The sequence below is a fragment of the Toxotes jaculatrix genome, chromosome 3, assembly GCF_017976425.1.
Source record: "Toxotes jaculatrix isolate fToxJac2 chromosome 3, fToxJac2.pri, whole genome shotgun sequence".
Lineage (NCBI taxonomy): Eukaryota > Metazoa > Chordata > Actinopteri > Toxotidae > Toxotes > Toxotes jaculatrix.
This window is the reverse complement of record NC_054396.1, coordinates 24,031,926-24,052,486: the sequence shown is the minus strand read 5'-3', so window position 1 is coordinate 24,052,486 and position 20,561 is coordinate 24,031,926. Positions and strand designations below refer to the sequence as shown.

General features: G+C 38.8%; 1 protein-coding gene across 1 annotated transcript in view; it reads left to right on the top strand.

Annotated features, from left to right (window-relative positions):
• Positions 1-20,561, top strand: part of LOC121179767 (metabotropic glutamate receptor 4-like) — a 114,676-nt gene that overhangs the window by 50,560 nt on the left and 43,555 nt on the right. The gene's annotated exons all lie outside the window — the stretch shown is intronic.

Below are 20,561 nucleotides of genomic sequence, written 5' to 3'. Positions count from 1 at the left end.
TGCAACATGTGCAAATACTTTTTTTTTTCTTTCTTTGAAGCTATGTAATCACTGACTCAGTATTGTAATGGTTTTGACTGTATATTAGGTTTCTGAGTTTGTTTTGAGGTATTTATATCACTACACTCCTTTCGCTTATGTTGAAACCGTAAATTAGGCTTCAGGATTAAACCCGAGATTGTGGTTTTATTTTTAAATCACGTATCCCTGTAACCCCAAGACTAACCCAGCGATCTTACAGACTTCAGTCTGTTGAGAAAAAAAAAAGATTGAGGCTAAATATACAAGTTCAGTCAAAATGTTGTAGTACGGAGAAGTAAAAGAGGCTGACTTTGAGAAGCATAATTTCTGCCATAAATATTCTGTGCAACAAGATTTTTTTTATTTTGCCCACTGTGCGAATCTTTGGATCCTCCTCCCTTTGCCTTTGCTCCCATCCAACAAATTGCTCTACTGAAGGAGTTCCCTGGGAGTATGAGTGTTTTGGTTGACTAAGTACAAGTGTAATTAAAAGGATGAGACTTTAAGGTGTCCTGCTCATGTCTCCGGCTTGCACTGTGCCTGGACAGAATGAGACCAACTTGGCTGCGGTTGCTCATCAATTATGTCTGTCACTCTCTGAACACTTAATCGCCTGGGCACAAGTCAGGGACAGCTGAGGGAGGGAAAATAAGTCATGCTGGGTAAAGCATGTTAGGGGTTTTATCAGGGTTGAAAAATCAGGGAATGCGTGTGTCTGCAAATTGTTTCTAGGTTTGGACTCTAGATAAAGACTGATTCCATGTGGTCATGTTGCAGAGGATGGTTTTAATTTGACAATGTCACACACAGAGTTTGAGAAAACAAAAATTCTTACACTTAGACTACAGTGACATACCATTTAAAAGTAAAGGAAGAGAATTTGCTTACTTGGGAGTGGCACTAACACTGAAATTTAAAAAATATTTTCATGAAAATTTCATGTCCCTACTAAATCAGGTCAACTCGTTGCTACTGCAGAGGTCCCCTCTCACACAAATTCTAAATTCTCCAAAAATTTAAATACTCCCCAAATTTGCATATGTATACCAGTGTTCGTCCCAAAATCATTCCATGTTTCACTAGACTCAGTCGTCTCCTCATATATATGGCAAAATAAACAGTGAACAAGCACGATCTGACTTGAGAGACTCCAGAGAGACAGGGGCATGGGGCTACCTCATATCCGCCACCATAACTGGGTTGCTAACATACGGATAAACACGACCTCCTCAAACCACATTTCTTTTTATATTTACAGGTCAGACACTGTGTGCTCTGATCTATCGTGCATTCCTGAAGAAGCCGACACTAACCCTTTTGACACACTTCTTTCTTTTGACCCACTATCTGAAGACGCACTGTCAGCATTGTGCAGGAAAATCTCCATGCTGACATGTCTGCCTCTGGACAGGATTAAAACAGCCTGGGAACATGATTTGGGGCGTATGTTATCTGCTGACCAATGGAAGTCCATCCTCACACTTCAATACCCTGATATCACCCCCATCTGTGACACATTCAAAAAGTGTGATGCCCTGACCCTTCACTCTTGGCCAGACGAGTAGTCTTTCTCAGACAGGGGAGGATGGACGTCTCACTTTATTACTGTTATCATTGTCATTGTTTTTATTTTTTATTCACTGCCACATAATAATGTGACATAAATCTCTCTATAACAGTTTCAAATGACAATCCTCCATCTATCCATCCATCAAATCTTTGGACACAGTTGAGCTCCAAGGCAGAACCACGAATCCACGAGGAGCTTATGTTGCTTAAAATAAGTTTTTGTCTAGTTTCCAAATCCTGGAACATCTTTGCTGTCTGACAAAGAAAAAAAAAGAAACAGAGTTATGTGCACGTCACTTGGAAACCAACATTGACGAAAAAGTAATGCTTGAACACAGTCCAAGCCACAAATGTATTTATGTAAACAACATTTAACAGTTTAAAATATTTTAGTCATAGAACAGACTGCAGATATAGGTCAAGGTTTTAACCACAAATTCAGTCCTCAGTCCTCTGAGTAAACACATTTTAAGCCCATTTCAGTTTCTAGACTTTATACACATATCTTATCAAATCAAATCAAAGTAATTGGCTCTGAAAAATCAACATATATTAGTCATTAGATATTTTCCTGCCAAGTGATTAGCATTTAGTTTGATCTCTTAATTGAAATGCTCTCCATTACAGTATTAAGCCAGCAAATCCCTTGATGGTGGAAAGATTTTATGTTGATATATTGTATTACATATACACTATTCATTTGACGCTGCACTTCTGCTCTTACTTTGCCGGATTTCATTGTTTTGAGCTGAATGCACCAAGAAAATAATCCGAAAAGGCGAATTATGCGAGTCAGCTCCCACAGTAACAACCATGGCAGCCCAGCAACCACCTGCTTAGAGTTACACCAGCACAGCTTTCCCCTCTCTCCCTTAAGAGAGCTCGCAAATATAAATGAGTACAATGTAGGTAAAAAGCAGATGATGAAAGGTAAATATGAATTCCAGGTGGGGTTTTTTTTTTATCTCTCCTTTTGTATCTTTCTTCCTTGGCAAACAGCGCCTAGAGCTGTGAGTGAGTCAGTGGCCTTCATTGTTCCTCTTCTCGGGGTATTTGAGGTGAGCAGCTTCTCATCTCGCATTCGCTGACCCAGGATGTGACCCCCCCCCCCTCCGAAGGGAGAGATATAAGTGCAGATGTAGGATACACAGAAACAGAGAAAGAAATCACTTTGTTTTGTAAAAAAACTATTTCAGAAAACATCAGATGTGTGAAAAAGTATCTGTTGTCCTTCAAATGTTACCTCAAAACTTATGCTACCAGTATATTTGAATTAGAGAGAAGGATAAAGGATTTCTTTAGCGAAAGCTTTCTCCTGCTGATGAGTGTCTTGTAATTATATCTAAATAGTGAGGAAAGTAAAGCAAACAGCAGGACATGAGCCTTGTAAGAACCTATTTCACCAAATAATTTGGTAGGGTCATGTTAAGTGATGTATTCCTGTCTCAAATGGACACAGAATGCTTTATTTCTTTAATTTCAAAGAGCCAGTTTTCTGAAACACGCACAGTTTCGGAAATGGAAAATTCGTAATGGTCATCTGGGGTCCACTTCATGGTCGCTTACTGACTACTACTTTGGTATTTATGAATATAAGATTCTTTCTGAGTGCCGCCTTTATGAAACAAACAGGAGACAGCGAGGCCAGTCAAGTGTGGACCACTGGGCAGAAGAAGCCCGGAGAGTCTCATCTTCGGCTGCAGACAGCCCTTCTCTGCAGAGATGTTGATTACTGGGGAGCATGGCCCAATAGATGTCATTAATCAAGTTAATGAAACACAATGTCAATAAGAACCCTAACGAGATTCCCTTGCAAACCAATGGCCTGCCTGACATCAACATGAGAAACCCTGCTAATGGAGTAACTGCCGTCCCTGTTTGATGAGGAGGATTACAAGCATTAGCCACAGAGCTGGGATGAATAAGCACATGTGAGGAATGTAAAATGAAGAAGAAGAGGAAGGAGAAAAGGGGAACACAAACAACTCTGCATTGCTCCTGGGTGATTTATTTGTAGATGCAGAGAACAGACAATATTAGACTGGGTTGAGGTTATTCCCGGCAACAGAAAGTAAAATATGAGCTGCAACAGAAGATGGTAGAGCCTAATTACGCTTTATTAACCGATTCTTAAAAACAAAGTTCTGTTGGTTCATCAGAAGTTGTTTCTTTGAATAATTTATTTAAAGAATAAGGCCGGTGAAGTAATCAAATCCAACGAAAAGATCAAATCTACCAACGTGTTCACCTCTTAGTACATTATAGTTTCCCTAGTCTGTCTGTGGATACTTCAATTTACAGAAAAAAAAATCTTATTATTTACTAAAACAGCAGGGCACCATTGTTTTAAACATATTTTACTCTAACAGGAGCGAATAGTATTTGTGGCTTATTTTCAGCTGTGGATTAATGCTCATTGTAAAAGTTTGTGCACCTCTGGGCCAATGACTTTTATACAATTCACAGTTATTTCATTTGTATTTTTCTATTTTCCAAGCTCATGAAATAAAAAGTAACAGTACATCAACATTTGAAGAAAGGCTAATTTTTAACGTCTGCTTGCTCCAGGGGCTGTACTTCAAGAATCAACCAAATATGGACAAATATGTGGCTAGACTTTGCATACAGCTGAATTTACGGCGGCAAGACAGTGTATGCGGGTCGGACTTGAAATAAACCAGAGGGCACATGTTCGTGAAAATGAAGGAATATATCATCCAGTGGAACATTGTGGCTCACTGATGTGTTTTTGGATCACAGTGGAGTTCTGTGGCACAGAGGAATAAGACACATTAGGTGTTGGACACACAGACAATACTTGCATGTAGGTTCAATTCTATGTTGATTTTGGTGTTTTCATGTGATAAATGTAGAATGTTACCAGACTTGTACTTTAAAAATAGCCATATTAGTTGCAAGGTAAATCAGTGGATGAAGTAGGAGGCTGTGGTGATTGGATTAGAGAAAAGCATGGCTCCAGTCAGAGCAACAGGGACACATTTGAACATCTGTATTCTAAAAGGCCGCAGTCACCCAGGGAGGAGATCACAGCACACTCGGCGATGTTCCTGCTTCTATCCATATGGCCTTTTAATCTCTGGTTCACACCCCTGGGTGGCGTGTCAGCCAGTTATGCCTTTATTTATTATTTGACATCACGCAAATGACCCCTGAGTGCCTCAGATATGTCCTGTTGCAATTTGTTTAAACAATTACTTGTCTTTGCTTAATTGGGCACGGCGAATGGCTGAATAACCATCACTCATCTTCTCTCTCGCTCCCTCTCTCTGTCTCTCTTGAGGGCTTCCTGTCAATGACATAATGGTTATGTATCTTTCTTTATGCAGAGATATAGTAAATGCCAATTTTCTTAAGTAAGTGCTGCTGCTTGAATCTTGATCTTGATATCCCCTGTAGAAAGACATATGGATAAAAACACATGAGAATGTACTGTGTAATATAAATGTACATTAGCAAATATTCAAATGAAGAAGAAAATTAGAGAAGCTGTGTCACTGATCCAGTCAAGAGAGCAGAAAACCAAAGCAGTGGATTAGGGTGTGGGGGAGGTTACGGGGGATGCGGCAGTTTAATTTATCCTGAAGTACCCGGGGATGCTGCACAAATTGGCCACAAAAAGCAATGTGAATTGGTACAGATAAGGTTAGTGGCTGCAAAGCTAATACAGTATATGAATAATTACATGGAAAATAATAATAATAAAAAAAAGAGGATACTGACTAAAAGAGATCAACACCAAATGTGCTTCCTATCAAGAAGCTGCTGTGTTGTAAAAAAAAAACATGGAGCCCAGATGACATTTACCAGTCATCAGATTGTATCCAACAACCAGAATAGCGACTTTAAGCATTATAAAAAGCAATAAATTAAACACATCTGCGAAATAGGAACTGATGCAACAAACTTAATTGAGTTGTGCAACAAAGATTCTTAACTCTGCCTTTATCTTTCCCAACTGTTAAGAAGAGAAAGAGTTTCTCATAAGACATAAAGCAATAATATAAATTGGACAGCTCATGCAACTAATCTGGATTACAGTTCTGCAACTAATCCATACAGCTCCTCTTCACTGGAACATATCAATATCTCTTGTGTCAGAAGGATAAGATGTTCTTAGCTTCCACTAAGCAGTTTCTAAACGGCTTCATATTCTTATCTTTCGGTTTGGCTCACATACTGTATTATTGAATACTACAAAGATTCGATGACAACTTGTTAGAGAACATGACATCTTGAAGTAGCATACAATACTGCAGTGCTTGAAAAGACTTGCAACAGTGAATATTAAAATTACAAATGATAATTTAAACATTAATTGAATAAATACAGGAGTTAACCATGTTTGACTTGTCAGTCATTGCTGCATAATTACACAGTATTTAATTTAAAGAGAATCTCTTGACTGACTTTACAGTGAACGAGAGAGAAGGTTCACATTAATAGAGTAAAAACTAACCAAGTAAAATCTAATGCAACAGCTTAGCCACGAATTCTTCTTTTGCAAAGATAATAATGTTCAGTTTTGATTGGCACTGTCAGAGATGTGTTAGCTATATGTTTGTTACTGTGGTTGTATTATGCAGGATAAACTGGCCAGGGAGTGTACACACAGTACAGAATGAAACAGATATATTTTGGTGTTCTTCTTTTTTTTTTTTTTTTTAATACCTGTTAACGTTCTTGGTCTTTATTGTTTGTACTGTTAGAGGGGAAAACAGCTCAATCACGTCATTCATGTGTTTATGATAAAGCCTGTTTGTTTTCCCTCCCCCCCAGCTCATCACAGGACACTGATCCCCCAGAAGGGAGTGTGGTGGTGGGCATTGTTTCGCACAAAAAGATGTGTAATGTATTTGTCTTTAAAGGGAAGAGCTGTGGATGTAACATTTCCAAGGAGCACATCCACAGAACAATTGGGATGCCTGTTTCTCCACTGAGTTACATAAGTCTAATACAGCAGCCTCTGACCAGATTCACATAACACCATTAAACTTCTCATGTCATCTCAAGAATCAGCAAATAACAGAACAAGTTATTTAAGTGGATTTTAGACAGTGAAAATTTGTGGCTCCACTCTATGACTCACTCATTCATTGCCCATTTATATAAAAGACTTACTTCAAAAGATTTTTGTGCCATATAAATGTATGGCACAAAAATGTAAGGCAGCATCTTTAGCTGTGCTATTTTATTTTATTTTATTTTTTTTATTTCTAATATACTTAATTCTTAGTTGGATTAATCCATACAAAGCAAGGCCACTGCCTCTGAAAATAATCTTGTAGCATTTGGAAATAAAGCGCATCACTTTCTGTTTGCCAAACGACCAACCCAGCTCTGTAACAGACAAAAACAGTGACAGATGAACATGTTTTCTGGGAACAGACCCCAAACTTGATCATTTGCCCCATGCTGATGATGTTTCAAGGAACTTTGTTCAATTTCTGAAATTTCTTTTTCTATTTGGGCAGCGATAAAACGGGGAGAGGTCTGGATACTGTTAATTGCTATCTGGAACCCCTCTAGGAATAATGTGTTTTGTGACTTTATCCGTCCACACTGTCAAAAACATCTAGCTGATATTATCAAATTTTTTGTTTAAAATTTATTTTAGTTGTGATCTTTTTGTGGGAGTCTCTTTCTAATTTACACACTTGGCATCTGGATTACTAAACCTGTGTAGCCAGTGGCAGAGTAGAGCCGCATCAGTCTTGAGATCTGATTATTGAGTTAGAGTTATTGATCCCTTTGGGGGAATTAGGTCATTCCAGCAGCAACAGTAATAAGATTTAACGTAGGCAAAGATGAGGAGAATATAATCACACAAATCTAAAGTAATCAAAGGGAAGTCAAAGTGCATCTGAGCACAGTTTGGTGGACAGGGACTATTGAAAGTGCAGAATCTAGTGGGAATTATTTAATGAAAGTTCTGTTTTAACTAACTGCGTCTCTGTCTTGACATCTGACCTGACATACAGACTGAATCGTTATTTTTTCGTAGTACAAGGGAGTAATACAGGGAGGCTGTGGTTCAGGAGAAACAGTGGGTCGGGTTAGAAGGTCGGTGGTTCAATCCCTGGCTCCTCCTCTCCACATGTCAAAGTGTCCTTGGCCAAGATAGTGATGTTCATAAAAAGCACTGTGTGAATGGGTGAATGTGATTTGTAGCGAAAAGAGCTTTGAGTCTTCTTGAAATATATAAATGAGATCCATTTACCATTCTATCATGTACAGTATCTGCATTTGAACAGACTTTGCTTGAAAGCTCTATTATACGCTGTGTATAGAGTATAGCACTGCACAGCATGGAGCTTTGTATGACAGAGTCCAAAAAGAGCCTCAAACACTTCCATCAGTATATTTCCCTTCAGAACTATTGTGTCTTTCAAGATTGTTCCTGCTAATGAGCAGGTGGAAGATAATATTGTTTAATCAGCTTCTCATCTAACTTCACTCTGTATCCTCTTCATCACTGTCAAAGACAGTGGCTTTAGCTAAAAACCCACAAACTTCTCATGTAACCTCAGTCTATGTGTTTCCTGTGTTTAGCGTAAAGCAGTGGCCTAATTGTTATGGAGAGACAGATGGTTTGATTTATGTGCAGAAAGGCATGATTGTTGAAAGATTACCGGTTAATTTATTTTTTAGTTAAATGCACAAGTGCAGCATGAGGTCACAAAATATATTGTTTTACGCGAATAAGCAGTTTTTCAGGAAGTTCAAGTGGTGTAGGTATTTTGATTAGACCTTTTCTCAGGAATGTGTGGGCTGGACACACTCTGCTATTGGTGTATGAAAATTGAAAAATGAAAACACTTGAGTGCACACAGTAATTCCACAGACATAGAGGTTTTAAAGTGGTTAGATTGATTTGTTTTCTGAACAATTGGATAGGATAGAACTCAGCCTGGAGTCCCCATTACCGTCCCCTATACCACAATGCAGTGCAGTTGTCGTTAAATATTAATTCAGAAAGTGTAGCAATGCCTGCACAAGTTAGCAAGTAAGCTAACTAGCCAGCAAGTACATGTGGTTAGTAGTTCTTTTGCCAGTTATTCGGCTAGCCAACTTTTATTTAATTTTTTTATTTACTGGGCGTTTGTGTTTCATGACAACCATGAACTGCTGCAAACTAGATGACACTACAACTTTACTGGTAGCGGGAGGTAAAGCAGTACAAGCAGGTAAAAGTCAGGTACTCCTTTTCATGAAGTTGGAGGCTGTGCCTGAAGGTGCACTCTGGGTAAGGCTTGGTGAACCAACGTTAAACAAGATGCTTGATGGGAAAGTCACCCCTGTGTCAGAGAGACAGGGGAAGTGCTGTCAGGTGTGGGGGAGGGGCTTTGGAGGCTTATGTGATGGGAAAACCAACCACTGACTGTCAGGGACAAGCAATCTCTATACACTGTATGCTGAAATAACCTTGATGGTGGAAACTGAATTTGATTTTGCAAATAAATAAATAAATAAATAAACAAACAAACAGTGTTGCTTTTGAGCAAAATTTCCATATGGTAATAGGCTGCACAGTGAGACACAAATAGGATTCCAATTGTCCCATTAGCTCTGATGAAATCAGGAAAATGTCTGGGCTAGACTCAAGATCAAGGGTTGATTGAAGGGAATGTCAGAAGAATTATTGTTATTTCTCACCAAAACCATTAGCTTTTCTGAAGACAGCTGAAAAGAAGTACTTCCACCATGCATTAATGTATTGTGGGTAGGTGTTTGCCTCCGAGTACTTGGTGAAAAAATACCTTCTTTAAAGAAGAACACACTTTTTAGGATTTATATTCTGCAATATACTGATTAATGTGTTTTGTTTTGTTTTTTGTTTTTTTTAATCAGGACTGTATGGTTTGCGTTTCTGACCAACGGGGCATTCAGGCATACTAAATATATTCCCTTTGGCTTTCCTCATTTTATTTGTTTTTTACCTGTTAGACTTTAAGAAAGAAAAAAAGACCTTTCACAGCTTCATAAAAAATGTGACACTGCCCATCAGTCTCCAAGACAAACAGCAGGAGTCTGAGGAAAATGCTATAAAAGTCTATCCTTTGTGCAAGTATAAGAAGAGACAGCCATTTCACTGGAAAGGAGGAAAACAAACAGTCTTTCATTTGTTTGTTGCCATTTAAAAGTTGAACATAATCCCCCTATTTCCCCGAGAAGATTTCAAACTCACTAAAGAGGAATGGAAGTTTGCAACTTTCTCTGTGAAACTTGAGTGAAAGACATTGGCTAGTATTCAGAATTTCAAGTGTTATTGGAGACATTACACTGGCGTCTTTTTGAAATTACGGGGGCTCTGCAAGAGTGTTTCTAATTTAATTCTGAATGAGGAATAGAGCAAGAGTGATTTAGCCTGGCAGGAATCACAGGATAAAATTTTGACATAATGTCACTTTGACTCAGGGCGTGCCATTTCCATTACAAATGACAAGGCGCTTAGCAGTCAGTTGAAACAGAGAGAGGGAGAGGGCGCAGGAGAGAGAGCCGTGTGGGTGAGACAAAGCAGGACTGAATTCGAAGGCTAAAAAAAAAAGAGATGTTTGCAGAATGCAGAGAAACAGCTGTTTGATCAACCAGGAGTCAGCAAGCAACAGTAACTCAGGAATTTCACTACTCATTTGTTCTTTTGTCTGTCTGATGGAAGAAGGGATCAAAATGAAACTGTTCTTTCTTTACACTTTATATTAGAAAACAAACATGCCTCCATATTATGATCACAGTGCAGAGCGTACCATTTCCCTGTGGGATTTTGTTTTGGAACATAACATACTGTACATTTCCTGGTTTCCTGTGGTATGCAGGTCAATCAGTTGCAAAGGAGCGGGGTGGGATATTGCCACATTTTTCAGGGACAAATCTATGATTTTTAATCTCACACTTCCATTTTTCCTCTAGTATTGATCCATTTGGTACCATCAGCAATGGATTAAGCTACCACGCAAACAAAGAGAATGTGGCGTCCCAACATCAGCGAGGAGATCAATGTCGGAGACAGCCCGGGTCAACAGTTTCAATGCCTGTGTTTACTGAGGCAAAATACTGGAGCAAGAGGGGCTAGTGGAATAGAGGGTGCAAACTAGAATCAATACAACAGCTATCATCATTTGCAGGGTTTATTAATGGCTTTGCCCTAAGCTGGCAAAGAGAGTAACACTCACTTGCATTTAGGCAACCAATGCTCCTGCGTTTATGCAGCTCGCCTCCTATCAATCATCACAGTGTAAGTTGCTCTCAGCAATGGTCTGGCTCCCTCCACTCACCTCAGAAAAACACCCCCCTCAATCATGTAATGAATGGCATCAATTATTGTAGCCCGGCTGCCAAGATATACAAATGATTCAGAATGGGTCAAAGTCTAAAGGCTAGCGAAAAAAAAAAAAAAATGCTCAGTTTAATTCACTTTCTCTCACTCTGTTCTTCGCTGCAGCTCAACAGAGTTTTCATGAATTTTAAAAAGTATATCCACCTGTTCACGACTGACAACAGCATCAGTCACACAGCACACAGCCATAAGGCAGCGAGTGTTTCCACCAACAGGTGCTGCTTGTCCTCGTGGTAGTCAGGAAATTTCCCATCGGTGAAAAGCTTTTCTGCTTAGAGGCTACAGAACGTGTCATCTCCCACATCAGACAGCAGAGGAAAAGACACAGTGCTTTTTGGCAGTTGAATTGTTTCTACAGGATGTGGCAGCTCTGTCTGAAGAATAGGGATTCTGTTCAGTCAAATATCATGGCAGTGTAAAGCAAATGAAAAGATTTTTCCTACTGTCAAATAAAACTGTAGAAAAAAGACATAAAGGTCTGCTACGTTAGAGTTCACAGAAAAAAAAAATTATAGAGGAGTCATGATTAATATAGAGCAGGAGATATGATTAAAAATGTATTTCGACCGAGTGTGGTTCAATCCACAAGCTATCTACCAGAAGTAATGATATAACCTTTAATGGAATAATGTAGAAATTACAAAATAATAGAATGATGGGATGATTATCTCTTCTCACGATCCATGAAAGTGTCAGCCGATGAATTTGGCTGACTGTGCAAGCTTAGCCTGGTTCTTCCTCTGTATGATTCTCTGCTCTTCACTCTCTACTCAGATTAGACTGCGGTGCTGTGCTCAAGGTATAGTACCATGTCCACGGGATTAGCCCACTTTTAACACAGCTCCCACTGAGCTGACCTGCAGACTTGAAACTGTAGTCTTGCTTGACTAGGTCTGCTCACAGGCCAGGGAACCAGATCCAGGATTACCAAATTTGGACCCAGAGCTCTGATGTACACTGACATGAATGATGAATGGGATTGCGAAGATCTGGCAGCGATCCTCTTGTCTTGCCTTTTACTGTCATTTTCATGCTGCAGTACAAGCCTGAAAAAACAAAAAAAACAAAAAGCAAAACCCTGCATTATCTTGTCTCAGCCATAGGTAAATCTGCAGTACCTACAACAGTGTAGGACTCTGAGCAGTCTGAAAGAGGTGTGTTTTTACATACCATATGGTGGTTTGTGTAGTATCACTGTGTTCATTTGACAACTATACAAGACAAAAGCTTTCATTAAAACAGCGAGTAACATGATAAAAACTGTGGTTCTTTGCTTTATGTGTCTCTCAAGATTTAAGAACCTCCTTTCTTTAAGGTAGTTTGCCATAGGACGAAGATGTCAGGTAGTCATCTGTTATTCATTTTATGTTTGGCCTGTATTCCTCCATCAAGTGTTCTTTTATGATAGAACTGGGAGATGAACAATATGTGTGCTCTTCTGTGAATTCTCCACAGAATTCTTGACAAGGCTTGAAAGATAAAGCAGGCATCAAATAGTCAGATCTCCATGTCTTTCATTGTTGAAGCAGAACATCTATCTCTGCATGCAAATGAGGCTTATTCTTAAAGGTACTGTTGCTTAGTTGTCTCTTACTGTAAAGCTGGAATAAGGCCCATAAATCTCCATCTGCAGGAATCATATAAACCAATTTGCAAATAAATGAAAAATAGAAATTATCTTAAGTGCAGCAAAAACATTTTAATTTTTTTTTTTTCCCTAGAAGTACGGGATGTTGTAATAACAATATTATGTCCAGACAGCAGTGCTGGCTTCATAAGGTAGACATCCAGTTTAACTAATATTTAAGCAGACACTGCGCACATTTAAATCAACCCATTTTAAATAAAGCTGCAGCAAATCTATTCTGCACATTAGCTAATCCAAATTATCTTTAAATACAATGCTCATCCACAGTTTGCCTTCAGTCATAATACTGGAATATTTACTACATTTCACAAATTAGCACATGAAAATAAACTGGGCTGGCTGAGTGGCTGATATGCCACGTCTTTAGGAGAACATCAGAATCTTCCGGTAGCGAGCCCCGAGGCCTCTGGCAAATTAAAGTCTCGTCATTATCTGACTTTACTCATATTGTTTAAACCATATGAAATGAGTGGAATTGTGTCTGTAAGGAATGGTCGAGATGTTTCTAGCTGAGGGCACTAGTTAATGTGCCAGTGTGCATTAAAAGATAAATAAATAAATTAAGTGCGGTACAGCAGTACCCTGAAGGTGAAAGAATCCAGCTCATAACAGAAAGTTTCCCAGTTTTAGGACTCCATTGGAGCTGGGACAGGCTGACCGTGGGGGGCCAAATTGACTTTGTAACTACTGTCAGTGCGCGCCTGATCGAGGCACTGACGCCAGATTTTTCAGCCCTGAAGGCCAGGCAAGTGACACTATTAGGGAGAAAATATATGCATGTATGCTGTTGTGGCATTACTAAGCCATTTCAGTGCTTGTGTAGCTGACCCAGTGGCGATGCACTGTAGCAGTGTTGGACAACTCCCATGTGCAAATGTGTGAATGTCTGCATACCCGTCACTAACCCTCCATAAGCCATTTCTGTTGATAAGAGTATATGTATTCGTATTAAAATTGTCCAGACAAAATATGGAGGTGTTTTCCAGACAAGAGGAGCTCTGATAAAAATGTTGATACCTTCATCTGATTCGGTTTTAATTATTACTGTGTTCATACAGTATTATGTATAGATGGAGCTAAACATGATTTTAATTAGGGCTAGTGCATTAGTAAAGTGGTAATTTACATAATATGTCACAATAACCAGTTTCATGATATGATATTTGCTATATTTACATGAATGCACAGTGATCATATAGGTGCAGAAAATATAATTTCCAGTCATTTTTTTCACTTCTGAAACCAAATCTGGGCTGACAGCTACAAGATCTCTTGTTTTCACACATCTGTATGTATCTTTCATAAATGTATTTTTCTTGTACAACACTGCCAACATGGGGCATACAACAAGAGTAACTGTAAACCAGCTTTCACCTCAAAAATACCCTCATACAAAAAGCTGAAAAGCTAAAGACCACAGACAGGCACATATATTAGGGCCCTTTGTTAAGTGTTGTTAAACATTAAGAGGCCATGTTGAAAAATGATGTTATGCTGTCTAAAGAAGCTCTTTTTAAGCCTACAATCAAGTAATATAAAATATGCAAAACAGGTTTTACAGGTAATTAAAAATTAAAATGGCCATCAGTAAATGACTAGTACTTTAAGTATTATTCATTATGAACCAAAGGTTAGGCCTGGAAAAAGAGTGCAGTGTTTACAAACTGCTTATTTGTGAACAACACTGTGATATTTATTGGCATTTTGTGAATAGAGAAACATGTTTGAATTGTGCCGAATCAAGAATGCTGCATGCGCAGAGAAAACGTTGCTGCATGAGATTTCGGGGAAAATTATATCACTGTCGTCTTGAATTCTTTTCATCTTGCTTCTTTGATGCAAAATTGGTTTGGAGCAGCCCAGCACTTAACAACATCAGAGGGTGTGAGAGATATTTTCCTTTCTGCACACAAAACACTGAATACCAGAATGCTGTTTTAGGACACTGTCTCTGTGAGCAACAACACGGTCTTCTTTGTTTAATGTTACGTATTAAGTGCAGCATTAAGATCTGCGTGCACAATGGCTATTGTGCTCACAGTTTGTGTGTAGACTGTTCTTAAACGACCAGCAATTGAGAAATCTAAAATCTAAAATTGTTTATCTGAGGACAAACTGATACTTAATGATTATATTTAGGAAATGTAAATAAGTCAGCTCTGTTTATATTATCGCCAAATATCAAATCTATAAGAAAAAACATTCACATGAAACACAAACACACACACACAAGCACAAAAATGTATGCAAATACATTATAACAGGACAGCAATTCATCCTGAGGGGACCATGAATATCTGCACCAAATTTCCTGCCAAGTTGAGACGTTTAACTCAAATAAAACCATAAAATAATTCATTGCATTTACATGCACTTAAGTAACCGGGGCACAGTTGGCTTCCTCCAGAAAACTCATTGCTTAAATGTCATGTAAACAGGAAACTTGGTTTCGGTTATCGGATCGTGGATCAGAGAAACCTGATTTCCCCAGGTAGATTTCTCCTGGAGTACAAAGATTTTTCTGCCGCATACACAGGTAAACAGATGAAGGAGCAGCACATCCTTATTAAAACAACTCCATCCAAAGTCCAACTGAAACTGAAACTAACACAAAGTTTCCTCTAGAAGTCTAAATAACTTAGCTTCCACCACTGAATAATTGACTGTTTTGTTAAATTCAGACACATTTGTGCCGTGAGGGAAAGCTCCACTCTATCCTCCTCTCAGCTCCTATACAGACACGCACAGAAAACAAACAAGAAAAAAACCTCAGGACCGACACAACGTCATCAGTCACTGCGGTTAAAATAAGAAAGACGTGATTCTGAAGGGCTGGGGAGAAATCTGATTGATGTTTTCTGAGTGATTATATATGTATACACAAGGTGAACCAGGTTACTCCAATGCATATAAACACACCGCTTAGTATTTGACCTCTGGAGGCCAATGTGTGTACCAAATGCCATTGAGCTCCATTTTGTAGTTGTTTGTTGTAGAGATTTCAGTTTGTGGTGGACTGACCAGCATGCCATCCCTACAGCTGTGCCACATGCATAGCTAAGAATCAACACATCCAGGCTGTGTGAGAGTTATCATGTTTCACTTAACCTGGATCAAAATCAGTGGTGACCTGATTAAAGTGCCTCACAGAGCTGTTAATCCAGGATAACCCAGAAAATTCCAGGAGAGCCCGACTATGTAGAACTCTCTTTATGCGCCAGAGTCTGGTGTGTTGCTGGCATGATCACGGTCAAGCTCTGCTCATGTTGGAGTGAAGGAGTTGCCAAAATGCTTTGTGGGTATTCAGTGCCGAAATGGGCGGATACTGCCTTTCCTGCTGGTTTTCCTGCTGACACATTTAACAGCTTTTCCAAGTATGCATGCATTGTGACAGTGCAAAGTCAAACATACTGTAACAGACAAGGTGAATATTGGATCAAGTTTTCACAGCAAGACCCGTGGCCTCATTTATAAAACAGCATGTAGGATCCATACTTAAAGTGTATGTGTGCACAGAAGCCGTAAATGGCGTACACAAAAAAGTAATCAGACTTATAAAACTGTGCACACACGCCTCCGTGCAATTTCCTTTCATAAATCACATTCAACTTGAAAATGAGCACGCTTTGGCAAGCCTCATCTTCACCTCACCTGTTGGTATTTGTTAGGCATCTAAAGGCTATAGACACGCAGCTGATAAAATAACACACTAAATATAATAAGTGGCATATGCTTCTTTCAGGCCCTGCTTTGTGCATAACCAGCGGTTATAAATGAGGCCTCTGGTCAACATCTGAAGGAGTTAATTAGACTGAGTCTTCCATCGTTTTTGTTTACATGGAATAATTTTGAGTTGTAGAGAGAACCAGAGTTAAATCCACTCGCTCAGCCAAAGAACTGAACAAATTCATTCAAATGAATGGCCCTATTGTAGAATATATATATTTATTCTCATCTACTACAGTGTTTTATGTTTATTTTTGATGATTGATGATATTAATGCAAATTCTGTGACACTTTTAATACATTTGTTCTACTATAGTCACTTTAGTTTAAAAAAAAAAAACTAACTACATCTAAGATGTTATTCTGTGGGTATTTATTTTCTGTATTTATGTTCTGTAATCAGTGGTTGTTGATTAAATGGGAGCAGTGTCATTTTCATGATTATATGGATAAATGCATTCAACGCTGAACATTGAAATAACATTTCTGGCAAGATATGGCGAGATTAAATTTAAAGATACTATATATCAGCTCAAAACTATTGGTTAAAGGGGCCTCTAATCTTCAAATAGTAGTATCATACCAAAGAAACCTGCTTCACATGATATCAACCCTTTGTCAGTCTTTCGCAAAATCCTTTTTAGACTTTTATTTCATAACCAAGACGCAGCTCTCTAATGGAAAAAAAAAAAAAAATAGTGAAGTTTATTTCATGATCACCAACTATCCTGAAGGATGGGGTGGATATAGCTCGCACATGAATGGAAAATACCTAAACAATAGCTCGTCCTCAGAGCTGGACACAGCTCTCAATACATGAACCAGACATCAACAATAACAACAAAATCTTTTAAACAACTCCCACACTGGGCAGACAGTAGCCTCAGATTTGGGATATTTATAATAATATTGAAAATGTTCTCAGTTTTGCATTATTTCTGTCCACATTTCTGTCTATTCTACAGGGACTGCACAGCAACAACAAATTAGCAAAACAAAACACTTGACTTTTTTTGCTTTGTTTCCTCGGCAGGCAGGGTCTTTATACAATATGAATTCACAAATGGTGTTTATATCACCTTCCCACATCAGTGCGCCCGCTAAATCAAACGAAACACTGTCGGCATCGCATCATAAAAACATCTTACAGGGTGATAGGAAAGCAGGCAAATCAATCAGTCAATTAGAAGATGAAAGCAGCTGCTTCCACTGCGGAATTTTCTCAGCATTTAATTGGTGAGGAGGTGATGATGACAAATGGACAGAGGTCATTCATCTCCTGCAGGAGAGGTTTTCTTTAGGACAGGCACAAGGTAGGCATCGTCTCAAGGGCAGGAAGGGGAAGAGAGTTAAGCACAGAACAGTTACCGAGAAACGGGACCAGGCACATTATTCAGCCATTTTGAAAACGCTTTACTTCACATATCAGTCTCGAAGTTGCACTCATTTTGCACTGCTTTGCAGAGTTTTTATGAAAATGTGCCTCCAGGTCTGCATAATGTATAACAGAATGCTTGATATGATTTCTACAACCCAGCATAATGAATGGGCAAAAAGGGCTTGTTTGTTGTCCGCATATTTTGTCCATATCTCTGCAGTTGTGATTCTGCAGCTCTGTTATCTCTCAGGCCTGGCAGCTTAAGGGCTTGGATTTTCCTCCTTGGAAGCTCCTGTCCTCCCAGGCAACAGGTCCCTCTAATGATGGGAAATTATGCTTGTGGCACGTCAATTATGGTGCAAAAATACACCCGAGCAGCTGTGTATTATTTCTTGAGGCTTAACATTTCTCTCATAAGAGGTTTTCTGTGTTATTGCAGTTTTCTTCCCACTCACAGTATCTCTCACAATAACACCAATAAAATATTAAGCAAAAAATATACACTAGCAAATATTTTCTCTGTGTTCACTCTACAAGAGCTAGTTCTCTCTAAAAAAAAAAAAACAACAACAAATTGCATTTCTCTTTAGTGGAAAGGTATTTAATTTCATATTTTGACAAGACAGAAAAGACAAATCGTTGTTGTCAAATTTGTGTGTGAGCCATGTGTGATCCAACAGAGCAGATTTATAAAGCACCAGCGGCCTGTGAAGCCCTATTACCTAATCATTGTCAGCCTGTCACTGCAGATGACCTCATCTCCACAGAAACACAGAGAAGAGCAGCAAAGTGAAATTCCAAAACAGTAGGAGCCTGCTGTTAGGTAGCCTCCTCCATATGGTGCCTAGATTTTTTTCCCCCCCTCTTTTTAATTAACACTTTTTGAAGGTAAGCCGTAGTCCCTTTTCGCACAGGACAGGTCAGAGTTGTGAAAAACACTCTCTCTGGAAGAGGCCCAGTTTGTCCAGGCAGAATTAACAGGATTATCCCAGTCCTCTGAAGATTCTCAAGCACTCTGTGTGAACAGAGGAACAAAAAAGATAAATAAAATAAATACTCACTTAAAAATAATGAGAATTAAAACAAAAGAAAGCTGATTACTACCACTGTACCAAGTGCAGATTTTTATGCATAATTTTATGATTAGTTAAAACAGCATAAATTTAATCATTTTTGGAAAGCTGAGAACAGATCTCCACAACAAGTTGGACATCACACAGGCACCTTATAAATCTGATATTGCTAAAGTATTAGCCAGTACTTGCCTATTTACTGAAATGCTATTCTGAAATGCAGCATAGGAGTAACACAGGCATTTACATGGAGTCCAACATTCACTCTTCTTTTTGCTCTGTTTTGGTCTCCAGTGACTGAGTGAAATACCTGGTTCTTTAGCTTCTAAAGGCTCCACTGTGTCCACCTGCTAGTTGCTAACTTTGTCTGTCTGCCACTAGCTGCTGGGCAGATAGTGTACATTGGGTTTATTAAAATGTTTTTGCTGAAATCAGGTTTTTCCTGTGAGGCTGATGGGAGCAGCGAAGTGTGTGAGAACAGCTGCCTGCTGTGGCTGAAAATGACACTGATGAGAGCGATGAGGCTGAACCAAAACACTGAAGTTGTGGGGCCGGAAAACCAAGACAGTAAGCTGAAAGACGCTAAAAAGCTCTGTAGAGCTGAAGGGAACATAAAAATATTGATTAGTGCAGGTTTAAGATTATGGGTTAAAGGATATTTACATATTAAATTTATTACAGTCGACCTCCAGACATGTTTTAAAACTTTTAAAAATACTTTGCTTTCAATATCAATTTGTGTCTGGTGTAAATTTCCCCACAAAAAAATGTTCAATTATAATATTGGAAATCCTTATAATTACCCATACTCCTTCTTGGTTATGGAACAATTCTGAATTTATGAAAAATAAATTTAAAAATGGCTCAGCAGCATCTTTCTTTTGAGTAGTTCAGAGAATACTGACATTTTATTCCTCTTTTGTGAAAAGTATTTCAACTTTTTCATTTATTTATTTGTTGGTTTATTTTGCCTTGGCGAAAGGACAAGATCTGATTGCACTTTGTTATTAACCTCAGCTCTAAAATAACTGGCAAAACACAAAGGTCTCTGGCACAGTGAAATACTGAACAAGTCCTTAAAACGGCATCTAAGATGATCAACGCCCCCACACGTCCCCTCTGAATATTTTGAGCTAATGCCGTCAGGAATGCATGGACTGATAAATGTACTTGTAATGTGGACCTATGCCCCTTTTTAACATAATATGAGCTTTTGCGGTGTTGGACTTTGTTGGCCAGCTGTGGACTGGCCACTGTTATAAATCCATGTTTTTGTTTTTTTTTAACTCCTTCTGATGTTTGTATTTTTGGACTGCTGTGATGTGTGTAGGTGAGTCAGCTTTGTGTGCTTTGTTGGCAGATAAATAAAGTATGTTGTATTGAATTGCAGTATTGTTCATTTCACAAGTTTAACAGTTGGACACAAGATGCCTCCTATTGGACTGAAAAGTGTGTGTTAAGTTGCCTAGTTAAGTGGTCTAAGTTGCTTATTGGACCACGTTTGCAAATAAAGCAAATAAATGCGAAAACAGGCTTCTAGTGTCAAACCTCTGCACATGTCATTCTGCACAGTGAAGGTCAAATGTACAAGTAAAGCAACAATAAGAAAAACACATTTTGGACTAGAGGGAGTCTTTAACATGTGTACGCAATTGGCCTGAAGTGACAAATTCTTAAGTGGTACATCAACACTGTTTTGTTGCTCCTCTTTGGTATTAAAAGCCATGGACTTGGAGTTTGCACCGGGAGGCCTTTTTGTCATTTTTCATGGTATAACTGTTGCCAACGCAT